This window comes from Prionailurus viverrinus, chromosome C1, assembly GCF_022837055.1.
Source record: "Prionailurus viverrinus isolate Anna chromosome C1, UM_Priviv_1.0, whole genome shotgun sequence".
Taxonomy (NCBI): Eukaryota; Metazoa; Chordata; class Mammalia; order Carnivora; family Felidae; genus Prionailurus; species Prionailurus viverrinus.
This window is the reverse complement of record NC_062568.1, coordinates 193,836,290-193,851,080: the sequence shown is the minus strand read 5'-3', so window position 1 is coordinate 193,851,080 and position 14,791 is coordinate 193,836,290. Positions and strand designations below refer to the sequence as shown.

The 14,791-nt window shown below is 56.8% G+C and overlaps 1 protein-coding gene across 12 annotated transcripts in view; it reads right to left on the bottom strand.

The window, feature by feature from the left end:
• The window catches only part of AHDC1 (AT-hook DNA binding motif containing 1), a 64,361-nt gene that overhangs the window by 15,448 nt on the left and 34,122 nt on the right, over positions 1-14,791 (bottom strand). For 7 of the 12 annotated variants that reach the window (XM_047870500.1, XM_047870504.1, XM_047870506.1 and 4 more), the window contains 3 exons: positions 5,611-5,789; positions 359-755; positions 183-220 (listed from right to left, as the gene is read on the bottom strand). The gene's annotated coding sequence lies outside the window, so the exon portion shown is untranslated. Of the gene's footprint in view, positions 1-182; positions 221-358; positions 756-5,186; positions 5,422-5,610; positions 5,790-6,193; positions 8,415-14,791 lie in introns of those variants that run through there. The other 5 variants (XM_047870502.1, XM_047870505.1, XM_047870509.1 and 2 more) reach the window with 5 other exon arrangements.

Here is a 14,791-nt window from a genome sequence, read left to right as displayed (position 1 = left end):
CAGACGCTGGCTATGGGCTCAGGGAGAAGAGGATGCCTGCCTTTGAGAGGCTAGCCCATCGGCAGACTGGGGCGGCCACTCCAGATCAAACTTACGCAGAGGGCCAGGAAATCCTATCAAGGGCATGACCTCTTCCCTCTTGCCCCCATCCTCAGGACTCCAGGAGAAGCCTGGCCACTCACCCTCGGCTCTGCCGCCTGGGCTGTCACACTGGAGATCTCTGTGGACAACAAGACAGGCAACAGAGGATCTGAATGGTCTGGTGGCCACAGCCCAACCGCTGCCCGCTGGCCCGGTCTTCTCCGCACACCACCCCCGGCTCCCTCGGTGCTCCCTCCAGTGCACACACCCGGCTGACCTGGGAGAGAGAGGGCCCCCGTGCCTGGGGGCTCTGCCGGTTGCTGGCTGTCAGCTGGGGGTGCTGGGGAGCAGCTTCGGCCTGAGCCCAGGCCTCGGGGCGTGGACAGCGCCTGGAAAGGACCACCGCAGCTCAGGTTTAGTGAGCACCTACTGCGCGCCAGGCGCTGGGCTGGAAGCTGTCCAGGCATCGTTTCATTTAATTCTTCATACAAATCCTGTGAGGTAGGGGCTATTAATAACCCCATTTTGCAGATGAAGAAATGGAGGCTCAGAGATGAAGTCACATCATTCATTCATATACTCATTATTTATGGAGTGCCTACTTTGCACAAAGACCGGGTAGACAAACAGTGATCACATAATCATAACTGATTTAATTATTACTGGGATAAGAGCTGCAAAGAAAAAGCGAAGAGTGCCTCAGGTCAGAGGTTTAACAATCATACCAGGGAGTCAACAACAATAAAAGCTCACACTCTGGGGATACTTTCTCTGTTGCCAGACGATGGGCTAATAAGCACTTTTTGTGGGTGATCTCATCTAAGCCCCCTGCAAACCTGAGACCAGTGTGATTATCATCCCCTCTTTTACAGGTGAGGAAACCATCTACTGGAAGGTGGTGAGAACCACGAAGGCACTTCCAATCCAACACCCGGATCAGCACGGGGCCCACAGGCATGCTTCAAAAAATATTTACTATTTCTTATGAATGAATGAACGAGGTACACAGAGCAATGAGCCTGGCCTTTTTCCATGTAGTTCTCTCTCGCCCCTCTCCAGACCAAAAGTGGAACCCAGGAAGGGTGCGGAGTGAGGGTGAGAGACAAGAATGTGGAAAGGGCCATTGTCTGACCCCTCTCTCACCTTTATCAGACAGACCCTCTCTGACCCTCCACCGGCCCCACGCACCTCTGGCCACAGTCTGGCCCCTGCTACCTACTCTCAGAGTTGTCTCCACATCCCCTTCATAGTATCCATCACAACTGCAAACAATTACTTGAATGACTGGCTTTTTGGTGTTGTCTCCCCCCAGAGCGTAGGCCCTTCACGGGCAGGGACTGTATCCGTCTTGTTTACCACGGTATCCCCTGACCTCAGGGCCTGGGCTTCGGATGCTACGTAAATATTTACCGACTGACTCCCTGAGCTGGTCAGGGCAGAGCTGGGATTTAAATCCAGGCATGTCTGACTCCCAAGGGAGCCTGAAGACTCAGGGCCCTGACCACGGGAAGGGTCTTAAAAGTTGGACCCCGATCACTCCCTAGTGTTTGGCTCTGACCTGATCCCGTGGGTCGACCCCCCACAGACACATGTAGACTCCCACCAGCTGCTGCCCAGTGCTATCATCCCACGGGAACACTGCAGAGCCAACTCAGGGACAGGATGGTGTGGAAAGGAGCATTCTTTCACTCCCCTGCAGTGGGCAGCGATTTGCAATCTACAAAGCACTTCCACACATATGACCCATGGAACCTTCCCAGCAACCCAGGAGCCATGGTTTACGATCCCTGTGTTACAGAGGAAACAGGCTCAGAGTGGTGGTTGCAGAACTTGCCTGATGTCACATAGCTGCTTAAGTGGCAGGATTCCTATTTCTGCCCTAAGTCCGAAGTTCTCCTTCCCCTCCAAGCTCCTGCAACTTTCCTTCAGCCACTCCTTCTTCTAGAGCTGTGGTCTAATTTAAGGCTGGGAGGAACCTTAAAATCGCCAAGCCATTTGGCTCCCAAACCCTGGGCCTGGGGAGCTGTGTAACATTCCAGATACCCAGGCCCTGGTCCAGGGGAGTCTGACTCACGGGTCTGAAGGGACATCTGGGAATCTGTATTTTTAATCAGCTCCCCCATGGGTACCCTGTTCTAGTGCCACCTTGTGCTCTTCCCATTTTACAGATGAGGAAACTGAGATCCAAAGAGGGAAAGGGACTTTGCCCAAGGCCACAAAAGAGCACGGAGAGAGCCCTTCTGTCGCCTATCCAGCCAGACAGAAAACATCCCTCTGTCCACCGTCCCTTTTCTCTTTGCAATTCCCAGGCCACAGCTGTGCCTCCCTGCCCTGCCTGCTCCATCACTCAGGGTCCTACTCTCTCCCATGACTGGTGGTAGACTGTGGACTGGCCCCTCCCAGGCCAGGCTCTCTCAACTGTTGGTCTTGAAGGCAGGATTGTGGGTAAGAACCTCACAAAGGAGGGAAGGGGCTCAGACTGTGGAATCTCCAAGTCCTATTTCCAACAGTATGGTTGACCCATGGCTCCCTGAGAGTCTTTGAGATGTCTCCCTTCCTGAGGGTGGGGCTCACCAAACCTCCCTGCTCTGGAGACCTCCCACTTGGGGCCCAAGGGTGTGATCTTGGCAAAAGAGAAAACCTCCTCTCCAGTGGTTGCTTCTGTTCCACCCACCCGTGAGGACCTTTGGGCATGTCCTCCTGCCAGACCTCCTGACTCTGTCCACTGCTCTCTCTTGCAGCCTCCAGGATCTGAGGGAAGCAGCTGGCTCCCCTCCTCACCACACCCAGGCAGCCATTTTCTTGGACCCCTCCCAAGGGCACCACCTATCCCATGTCTGTGAACAAAGTCAAAAGGGTCCTTCTGTCTGACAGTCTGCTTCTGGGTCAGTGTGTCTGAGCCTGCCCGTGGGGACACCAACAGGCTGGGAGGGGGGCTGGGGGCCCCAACCTGCTGTGCACAGTGCCGGGAAGCGCCAGCCCACATCCTTGAGTCCCCAGCCCCACCCTCCCCCGCTGCGGCTGTGACCACCCCACCCCTTCCCCAGCCCGCCTCCCCCTCCCCCACCCACAGCCTCCCCAGGGGAGCCAGGCTGCCAGCCCCAGCTCTCACTTCCGGCCTCATGACCCTCTCTCCAGCCGGCACACTCCTCCCCCACCCCCCCAACACCATTTCCCTCCCAGCCTGGATTGAAGGCCCAGGGATGTCCTCAGAGGGAAAACACTGTATCAAAGGGGCTATTACTACTGCTGTGGGCCCTTCCCCATCACCTCCCTTGGGGCCTTTATCCCCCAGGATATGCAGCCCCCCTCTCAATCTCCTTTAGCCCCCTCTCACCTACCCAACGGTGCCTAAAGATTCTCTTCCTACCAGACTCCAGCCCAAAATCCTACTAAGAAGAATAATGATGAAAATAATAACGGCAGCCATCACTTATTTGGCATTTAAATAAAGGCACAGAGAGGTTAAGTAATGCCCTTGAGGATAAACAGCCAGGACATGGAAGGGCTGGGGTCTGAATTTAGGTTTGTTGAGCTCCTCTGATACAAACTTCTACACTGTCCAGAGAGTGAGCCCCCTCCCCTGCAGCCTATTCCAACAGTCCCACTCCTCATCACCAGTTCTAATTTTTGCCTTCTACTCTACCCCCTCCCACCTCAGTCATCCAAATGCACTACCCTCCCTTGCCACTAGGTGTCCCCTTAGAGCCACTGATGCCCCCAAGGGGAAGCAAGTCCTGCCTGGCCTCCTGGAGTCATCAGGGCCCCCCCACGGTATAGCACACCCCACCCCACCCTACCCCCAGCCACACAGAGCTCCTTTGTGCAGCCCTCGCCCACCCCCTTCCTGCCCAGAGCAGGGCACCTGGCAAGCAGGTCTTCCCTAGACTCCGCCCCCTGCCAGCCCCCTGCCCTGGGTGCCAGGTGTTGCGGGCACCACCGCCAGCTCTGGCTGAACCTGAGGGTCACCCTGCCGGGCGGCCCTCCCTTCCTCCCTCCGAGGTCACCCAGGGACTGTGCTTCCCGCCCTGCTCCACCCCCATCCCCTCCTGCCCTTGGCCCTTCCAGACTCCTGTCCTAGTCTTTCCTTCTGTCTCCCGGAGGACACCCCTCCTCCAGCCCCACCAGGCCCTCCCCACAGCCTCTCACCCCCGCCCACCTCCTTCCCCTGAGAGCTCCTTGTTCCACCCCCCCACCCCTCCCCGCCCAGGTCTGAAGAACTCCTCCTCCTGGAAAGTTGCTGCTGGAAAGGAAGTGACTTCAGCGATTTGGCCACAAGGCTGGGCACTGCTGAGCCCGGCTCAGCTGAAGGCCTGCCCAGCCCACCTCCAAAGCACAAATGGAGCCACATGCACACACCACCCTCAAGTGTACACCCAGAACCCTGAACACAAGCTTCCCCAGGGACATGCGGGAGAGATCCTGTGTGCACGATCCACACCATCCCAGTGTGCCCACATTATCACCCCAGTGTGTCAGATTCTTGTCTAGACACCCCTCCAGCACCCGGCACACATACACCATCCAGTGTGGTCCACACAACACTGCAGCATCCCCGCAGCTACCCAGTATACACTCTGGATCCTGCACACTCACCTCTCCAATGTAGTACATACCGAGCCCTCGAACGTCCCTTAGCCCAGTCCACTTATTTAACTCCTGTATACAGAACCCTGTGTACCTAAGGACAGAGCCTTACACACACCTGTTTGCACACAGCCTGAGTGCTGGCACACAAGACGCCCTGTGCATTTACAGTTGGGTACACACAGCCCTGCATCCTCCCATAGCCACACCTCCCACCCCTACCATCCCAGGAGGCCCCACCCCCAGACCTCAGGCCCCAGGAATGCTCTTTTGGAAGTTGGGTGGAGTCCCCAGGCAGGCTGGGCTCTAGGGAGCTTCCTGGAACCCCGGAGGCTTCATGTGTCAGTTCAGGGAGTTGCCTCTGCAGGGCAGGGCAGCCCCACCTGGCCTCTGTGGCTCTAGAGCCTGGGTGGGCTAAGCTGGGCCAGAGCAGGGAGTCAGGCAGTACCCCCACCCCGCCTCATCTTATGAGGGTAACCTAGCATACTTGAACGACCCCGGTCCTCCCAGCACCTCACCTTGGCCTCCCAGCTCTCTGCTTCCACAAACTCCAGTAGGGTTGGGGGGTGGGGGGAGTTCAGCTGCATACGTCAGGCACTCTGGTTTCCATCTCTGCCCTGCGTCCTGGTCATTGTCACAACCCCTTTCTCTTCCCAGTTCTCTCACATCAACAAAGTGTCGGGAAGAGTCCCCGGACTAGGAGGCAGGACTCGTGGGGACTTGCTGTATGTCCATGGGCCTCAGTTGCCCTTTCTGGATAATGGGGGAGTTTTGAGTAAGTTGGGTTAATTAATATATTTTGATTCTATCCAGGGCCTCTTTTTGGCCTAAGCTGGGGGTTGGGGGGTGGAATTCCTGCTAAAACTGGGAAATAAGTCCCCCCTGATCCCCACTTCCTGGTGGTGGCCCAGGCAAAGACCTGGCTTCCCTGTACACTGTTACCTGAGCAGGCTATGCAGACAAGGTCCGACTCAGCAGGAAAGGCCTGTCTTCACCAGTGATTCCAGGGTAGTCCCTGCGGCAGCCTGAGAGTTGCCCCGAAACCGGGGCCCTCTGCACGCACTTAGCTGGGCAGGCTCTGGGGTCCAGGCCAATGGGTAGACAGGTAGGCAAGCTCCCATCTGTGGAAGCAAACACAACACCCCAGGCATGAGCACAGTCACAGGATGAGCCAGCTAGAGGGACCAGGAGGCTGTCCTGGATGGGGTCCACTCTTGCAAAAAGTGAAATCAGGTACAATCTCATTTCACTGGGGAACGGCAAGCCTGTCTCTTGAAACCCCAGGTTCCTACTGGGAAACAGTATCATTGTATATGTAGGTACCCACATGCATGAACATGAACACACATGCTACGGTGGAAAGAACCTGACCTTCGGGAGTCACAGTCCTTGGCTCAACCCTCACCATATGATCACGGACAAGTCAATTACCCTCTCTGGCTCTTGGTTTTCTCATCTACAAAATGGGGAGATCTTATGAATGGGGAGGAATACTTTGGGGAAACTGTATATGCTAACAGCTTACTTATAATGCAGGTGTGAGAATTGCTGTTCAAAGCGATGGTGAATGCAGATTTCCACGCGGGGTGTATATGCAGCTGGCGTGTACTCTTCTCCATCAGCAACTTGGTTAGGTCTCTTGTTTTCTTTAATAACCATGGCCCTTCTCACCACCCTCCTGCTTCCTGCCCATTTGTCTGCCTCCCCGAGGTCTGTACTGGAGCCCAGAGGGGGTCTGGGAACCAGGCCTCATGGACTGCTTACAGGTTCTGGTTGCCTGGGAATTTGTATGTGTGGTAGAGATCGTGCCTGTGTAAATGAACATTTGTGAATGTTCAGCTGTCTGGGTAAATACACCTGTATGTGGGCTCCTGGGTCTTTTTGGCCTCTGTGTGTTTCTAAATGTCTGTGTGTATACATTATGTGTTTAAGAGTGTACATGCAGAGGATCTTAGGTTTGCTCAGTTACAGTCTGTGTGGTCAGCCGTGTGTGTGTGTGTGTGGGCGCGCGTGCATGTGTGCGCACGTGTGAAAGGCTGATGTGTACCTGGGTTCAGTATCTTCAGTTATACGTGTGGCTGTGTTGATCCGGCTCTATTCAGCTTTGTTTGTGTGTCCAGCTGAGCCTGTTTGCACGCCTATGAGGACATAGAAATGTGTGTCTGTCTTTGTGCGAGCACCCTGACCCCAGCTGTGGTTGGGTTTGAGTGTGCCTGTGTGTGTGCACATGCTCTGCCTGCCTCTCTGCATCGCGCTGTGTCAGGAGCTGAACTGGCTTCTGCCTGTCTCAGAGCTCTCTGGATGTGTGTGTGGGGGGCGGGGGGTGTCTCAGAGCTCTCTGGATGTTTGTGTGTGTGTGTGGGGGGGTGCGCTTGGCTGATCTTCTGCTGTCCCTGCAGGTTTCCAATCTCGAGGCCTGTGACTGCAGGCACTGGTGTCACTGTGGATCAGTGTTACCTCCCTTCTACCTCTGCCTTTTTCTGGGCTTTCAGGGTCATGGTGTGACAGTGTGTCTGGTCACGGTGTCCCCGTGGGTCTGTTTTACTGTGGGTCAGTATGCGCTGGTGCGTGTGTCCACTCATGTGTGTTGTGTAACCACATCATTGGGTGCCTGTGTGTGTGTCAGTGGGTCCTTGTGCCCTATCACTGTATGTGTGTGCCAAAATAGCTATGTGTCAGTGTCAACATGTGTGTGAAGGTCTGTGTGCCATGGTGTGCCTGTCAGCACAATAGTGCCTCAGTGTTTGTGCAGTACCTTTGTGTAACTCCTCGGTGCGTGTCTGTGTGCATGTGCATTGCATGTGAGACCCTTTGTGAAACAGTGTGTGTCTGTGTCACTGTGTTTGTGTGCCTGCTTCCCTCCTCCCTCCTATCTCCTGCCTTCTCTCTCTCTCTCTCTTTCTCTCTCTCTCTCTCTCTCTCTGTAGGAGCCAGACAACTCCCCAAGCCTGGATTAGGGACAATTTATCCACAGGCAGAGAAGGAGAATTCCAACCTGCCAGAGCCTCCCTCCTCTGGTCCATCCCCCCTTTCCCCGTGGTTGGGTGGGCACAGAAATGCAGCCCGGCAGCTCCCAAGCCCTCTGGGAGCCCCCACCTCTGCAGCTCTCCAGAGGCCCAGGAGGGCGGAAAAGATGGAAATCTGGGTGGCCCCAGAGCCCTCCAGTGGGGGTGGACTGGCTGTCCCCCATCCAGGCCCCCACAGCTCAGCTCATCTTGGCCCTGTTCTTCTATATATGGTGGTGGTGGTTGGGGGGGGGGGTGGTAAGAAGTCTGCATGGGGTCTGCCTGGCCCTGCAGGCTAGAGGGACCTAAGGAGCAAAGCTGCTCCCAGCCCCTCCACAACCTGATACTCCCCAACTGATAAATGCCAGCTCCCCCCACACCCCCTGAAATGGGAATAACTGGGGATCTTGCAACTGTGCCCGCACAGGCTGGGGGAGATGCTGGGAGGGGGGCAGTGTGGTGGGGGGAATGCAGGAGGGGGGGCAGGGGGGCTGAGCTGGGACTAAGGCTCCCTTCACGGTGCTCCAGGCGCAAGGCAGAATCACATGTTTCCCATTAGCTGCTCTGGCCTCCTTGTTCAGGGGGTGTTGGCTGGGGGAGATTTGTTCTGGTTGCAGACACCAGCCGAGACCACACAAGAGAGAGAGAGAGAGAGAGAGAGAGAGAGAGAGGGAGAAGGAGTGGGAGAGAGAAAGAGAGGGAGACTGAACCCCAGAGGGAAAGGAAAAGACAGAGAGGGACAGAGAATGATACACAGACACACAGAGGGAGAGAAACTGAGACAGAGAGACATGAGAGACAGACAGGCAGTGACAGACAGAAACTGCGTGACAGGCACACAAGAACACAAAAGCCAGAGAGGCAGAGACTGGTGATGGGGAGGGGCTCAGAGGGTGGGGGACAGCCACAGTGGACGGGAAGGTGGAGACGCAGGTCAGAGGCCCGGGAGTGGGTGTCCCCAGGCACAGAGTGTGAGTGAGACCAGGAGGGACAGAGAAGGGAGATCAGCACTGGTCAAGGGACTGGGAGGGTGACAGGGGGGCGAGATGCAGGGCACACCCGGAGAGGGACTGGGTGAGGGCACGGAGATGGCCCCGGTGGCGTGTGGGCAGGGGGAGTGGACGCTGAGAGCTGGCTGGGTGGGGGCGGCCAGCACGCCCGGAGCCTCCCGCCTCCTGACCCTCGAGCCTCGGCGAGATAACAGGCCGAATAGTGCTGACTTGCGGTTCAGAAATCCAATATCCTCCGCGGCGCACTAATCGACTACCTGAGCTCCCGGCCCGCGCTGAGCTGCCCCGATTAATCCTGCGGCTCCACAGCCTTAATTAGTTTAACAGTTTCAGGGGCAGAAGAGGCAGGGACTGGGGTCCCCCCACGCCTGCAGGGACACAGACCCCCACGCCAACCCTGCCTGGTGCCCCACCTCCCCAGTCACCTCTGTCCCAGCCCCAGAGGCCGCTTGCCACATCGTCTGAAAAACACTGGGTCCTTCCTTCTGGGAAATAGTCCCAAGGGTTGGCACATGGGTCAGAAGGCAGGTCATGTGGGACTCAGACACCCCCCCCCCCCGCCGCCCTCACACTTGTCCCTGTGCTCACTGCTCTGAATGCTTCCCCTGGCCAGCCCTTTGGGGTCCTGTGGTCTACACGGGAAGGCCCTGCCAACTGTGGGCCCCATACCACTGGGCAACATGTTGTCTCTTTAGGGTGAGAGACAAGCTCCCAAGTTACTGACAACCTCCCAACAGCATGAGATAATCACACATGTCACTCCCCACAACAGCATGAGATGGGCACATGGTGACATCTCACACATACCCAACAGTCAGAGATAGGCGTATGGGTTGGTAACTACCCGCCTAACAGGATGAGCGAAGTACATAACCTGTCACTTCGCCCAAAGTGTGAGATGGGCACATCTGATACCCCCAGACAACAGGAGATAGGGACACAGGTTGTCACCCTCACAATGGTGTAACTAACATGCAGCCAGGCACTCCTACACCCACGATGGGATGTGAAATGCAGAGAACCCCTCTCTCTCTCTCTCTCTCTCTCTCTCACACACACACACACACACACACACAAGCCTTACCTCCCAGGTGTGAGGAAGGTATAGAGGACCCCTGCCCACAACCTCACCCTTTCCCCATGAGTCCTCCCTTCAGACTGCTGGAGGGGCACACAACATATCACCCCCTTACTGCTTCAGAACAGGTGACAACCCACCCCCACTGCTCCCCCATCACTGTCGCCAGCCTGGGTGGTGCTGTCCTCTGCCTGCAGAGGCGTCACAGCTCACAGGGCATGAATGTCACCCCAGCACTGCCAGAGCCGGGCACAGCCGCATGTTGCCCCAGTGATAAACACCACTGGCCCCAGGAGGAGGTGGAGGCGCACAGGGCTCTGGGCGTGACCTTGGTCCCTGGACACCAGGAGGGGAGGCGCTGCGGCCTCCCTCCTGGGTAACCTGTCTGCCTGGCGCTGCGGTAGATGAGTGCTGGGAAGGAAGCTGCCTGGCCACACGGACGACCTGGAAACGCCACCTCCCCAAGCTGCCACCCCTGCCCCATTTCTAATTGAATGTAGTGATCCTGGAAGGGGGAAGCATGAGTGGTGGAGGGACAGCTATTGCTGAGGCCTGAGGAGCTAGCTGTTCCTGTTAAGACTTCTCAGAGATGGGTGGTGGGAGGTGGATTAGAGGCTGCTATTACCATGTCCTTAGGGCCCGGGACTGAGGAGGGAGTGTGATGACAGCTTCAGACCTGCACGGAGCCCCTAGTCCTTATGAAGGCCCCCTCTCCAAATTCAGGCCACAGAGCCTGACAAGGAGGCCAAAGTCCAGGGGCATGACTCACCCGGGGAACAGGCCCAGCCCGCTGGCCAGAGAGTGAGGGAGGCCAGGAGCCAAGGGGCCTGGGTTCAAGTCTGAGCTCCTCCCAGGCCAAGCTGAGTGACCTTGGAGCAGCAGCTCGGTCTCTATGGCTTTTGGGGAGGGGGAAGGGGCAGCAGCGAGGGAAGGGCCAGAAAGAAGCTGAGGCTGGAGACCAGCAAGCAGAGCACTGGGGGCCATGGGAAGGAGGACACAGCAGTCCGGTCCCTGACTCCACTGCTTCCTCACAAGGAACCTCAGCTTTCTGTACCTCAGTTTCTTCAGCTGTAAAGCAGGGATGGTAATGTCAGCCTCACAAGACAATGTGATACGAAGCGGGCAGGTGCTCAAAAAATGGGAGCTTCTTACTGAGGGGGGAAAATAGACTAAGAGAGAGGGTAAGAGACTTGTCCAAGCCATGGAGCAAGTTCGTAGCAGCTGAACTCAGTCTCCAGCCCTAGTTTCCCACCTGGAGCTGTTTTGTTTCTGTTAAGACTGCTTGGAGGTCAATAATGAGTTGGGTGGGAGGAAGGGGAGGCTGTTGGGGTGCTGTTGGCCACAGAGCTGCCCTAGCGTCAAGACCAAGGAAACTGACAGGAGTCTGCTATACATCCCGACCTTTACCCTAAACCCCACTTGGCTCATCTTGAAACACTGGACCAGAGGGCCAGATCTAAGGGAGGAGGGCAGCCCACAAACGAGCCTATGACCAGCGCCTGGATCTGGTGCTTAGAAGGACTGGGGTGTCTGGGATGTCAGTGTGCAGAGTCTGCTTGTTGTCCAGGAGCCCAGAGAGGGACAGGCCTAGCCTGAGGTCACACAGCATGACAGCAGCAGAGCCCAGAGCCCTGGCCAGGGACAGTCTCAGAGCAGAGTCCCTCTAGCCCCTGGGGATGGCTGGAGCTGGGGGAGCCCTGGGGGACTGAGCAAAACGTGGCGACAGATGGCCTGCCGAGGCAGCGGCGATCTGGGCGGCTGGCAGGCATGCTCGCTCCCGCGCAGGGAAGCGGCTAATTTTAGCTGAGGCCTCGATGCCAGCTTTGTTCCCCCCCACCCACCCACCGAGGGGGCCCAGCATGCCTTGCGTGCAACCCGCCTCCCCCAGGCACCCCTACTCCCCCGCCTGGCCCCTTGTGAGTAGTGCCCAGACCTCAGGGTCCTAGAACTGTCTGCCTGACCAGGTCCCATCACACCCAGAGGCAAGGGCTAGGCCCTGGAGGCCTGGCACCCCCAACCCGGGGCCTGTTTCCCATGATTCCAAGCTCATTCCTTGAAGAGGGACAGTGAGTGGGAAAGAGGGCTAGAGGCCACTGCCCAGACTGGGAGAGAGGGCTTGAGAGCAGGGGCTGGTAGTCCTGGGGGTGGGGCGGTGGGGTGGGGCACGGTCCTCTACTCACACTTAAGGTGACCAGACCCTTATTCTACCCCTACCCTGAGACAGATTCCTCTGTGCTGGAGTCCCCGTGGTGCCGATAAGCAAGGGGGCAGAAGTTACTCTAACCCTTCCCTGTTCTGCATAACTTTAACTTTGTTCCAGGAACCCAAAGTACTTGAAAAAAGTCAGAAATAGAGCTGGGGTAGTACCCTTGTGCCACTGGGGGAAACTGAGGCACAGTCGGAGACAGCCATCATTATAGCAGGGGAGGAAACCAATCCCAGGAATTGGTGAGGCCCAGACATGCTCTTCTTTGAGTTCTTACAGCCAGGGGGATTCTTGGGCCAGCTCAGCCCCTGGAACTACTCTCTGCCCTGGCCTGGACTGGTAGAAGGTAGACTAGATGGATGGAGTCTGTGCTCTTAAAGCCTGGAAAGGCTGGCACTCTTGGCATCTGGCACCCCATCTCCTATAGGCTCTCTGACCTTAGAACCTCCCTTCCCCACCTCAGATTCAACTATAGATGCCCAACAAGGTACCAGCGCATCTGGCCCCTATTTGAAAGGGGACTCCTTTGGGGTGACTCTTGGGGGGGGGGGCATCCCTGTTCCAACCCAGGGGCCATGAGGGAAATGACCAAATGGAAAATAGAGGAAGACAACTTGAAAGAAATCTCTGTAATTAGAGGAGAGAGTCAGAAGAAGAGAAGAGGGAGGGCAAAACGAAGTAAGGAATCAGATTCAGGAAGAGAGAGAAAGAGGAAGAGCACGGGGGCAAAAGACACAGGGCAGAATGATGCTTAAAGAGAAGGAGATGGGGCAGGGAGGGGATGAGAGAGACAGAGGACAGGATGCTGGAGGAAGGAACACAGCAAAAGAGAACTCAGAAGAGAGGGACAGAGGAGGAAGAAAAAGACAAAGACACAGAGAGACAGGCAGGATGAGGCAGAGACAAAGACAGAGAGAGAGAGAGAGAGAGAGAGAGAGAGAAAGGGAGCGCAAGATCCACACAGAGGGGAAGAGATGGAGAAGGAGCCTGCCACAGACAGGGCAAGGCACAGAGAACTAAGGACACCACAGGGAGCTGGAGACAGACAGGGATTGACACACCCAGAGACCAAGAGAGACAGTCGGAGAGGGTGAGACACAGAGAATGGGGCGGGAAGAAGGGGGGAGACCCTAAGTGATAGAGTGTATGTGTGTGAGGGGGGACAGCACAGAGTGAGGAGGGAGGGGGCATGAGGAGGGGGGAGATGTCGTCGCCAGAGCTGGGGGGGACAGAGGACAGAAATGGAATGTGGGTCTGGGCATGAGGCTCACAGATGCATCGGCTCCGGTTTCAGCTGGGGCAGTTGGCTGATGGGGGGGCGGTGGGGGGGAAGGAAGGAGCAGAGCTGGTGGGGGGGGGGCCTGTTGCCATGGCTGCAGGCACTGCAGGGGCACAGTCGGCTGGCACTTGGAGTTCTGGGCATGGTAGGGGGCTGACTGAGGGGAAAAGAAGGGGGGGGGGGTGATGAAGAAGCCTCGCCCCTGCCCTCGGGGCTCTACCAGGAAGAAAGTTTCCAGACAGAGGATGGGAGAGGTTGGGGCTGAGGAGGGCTCTGGGCCCTGCTCCACCCCACGGAGGCTGCCAGTGGGGCACGGCTCTACAGGTCGCCTGTGGGCATCCCAGGTTCCCACCCGGGCCTCAGGCTAGCCCCTGGGGACCCTCTGGCTCCATCCCCTCCAGTCTAGCTGAAGATCCTGCATGCTGCTGCTGCTGTTTTTGCTTGCAGGGGAGCAGCAAGATTGTGAATTCAGGATCTGTAATCCTAACGCAGAGCCCAGGCCTACCGGGCTCCAGTTGCCAAGGCGACGGAGGGTCAGAGGGCAGCGCGGGGCGCCCGCTCCTCCAAGTCAGAATCCCAATTGTTAAAGCCCAAGAATAAACAGCTGAAGCGGCCGTGGGGGGGCTGGGAGGGGGGCTGAGGTCTGCATCGGCTCAGTGTGGTGTTGTCAAGCGAGATGTCACTAATTGTCTGAAGGAACGGGCTGAGGCAGCTCTTAACTGCTTCTGTGCCACCGGAGACACCTTGGCTGCCTGGCCCCATCCCCCGGGCCTCCCAGCATTCCACTGGGCCAGCTTGGTGCTGGGATTGCTGGCCCAGCATAATCTCTGCCTCTCTTGCACTGAACCCCCACATACTTTGGCTCCCAACACTCCTCCCAACTTGGAACCTCCCACCTGCAAGCTAAATCTTTATGTCCCCAGAACCAGTACCCCCCCCCCCAACTACTGGGCCCACAATACAGCCCTGAACTGCCCATTTGGCCTGCAAAACCCCTCCCTGCTCCCCCAACATCTCCACCTCAGCCTCCCAGAAGTCAGGGATCCTGGTACAAGGTGTATAGATTGCAGAGATCAGACTTTGGGCTCTTCTGATCTTTGGAGGGTAGACAAAGGCCCTCCTATAGCAAAAAGGAAGGTCTATGGCATCTTTCTGTGCAACTCCTGACTCAGTCACACACCAGAACCAAAAACCCGAGTGGGGCCAGGAAACCCCATTTCTAGCTTTGGTTGTCCTACCTACTTTCTGCGTGACTTTTGACAGGGTCCTCTCCCTCTGCAGCCTGCTTCATCTATCATCCATCCTGAACATCTAGTAGTGCCTATGCTGAGCCAGGCTGTGTCTGGAGCCCCTGCCCAGAGGAACTCCCAATCCAGTGGGTGGGAAAGGCTCATAATACAAAGTAGAAAACAATCTGAGATCCATCAGGTAAGATCCTCCATGAAAAACACAGAGCAGTTTGGTACGCAGTAAACTCATCAGTGGACTACGGCTAGTTAGTGGTATACTGGTATCCCGTTATTACAGAGAGTCGCTAAAAGGGGG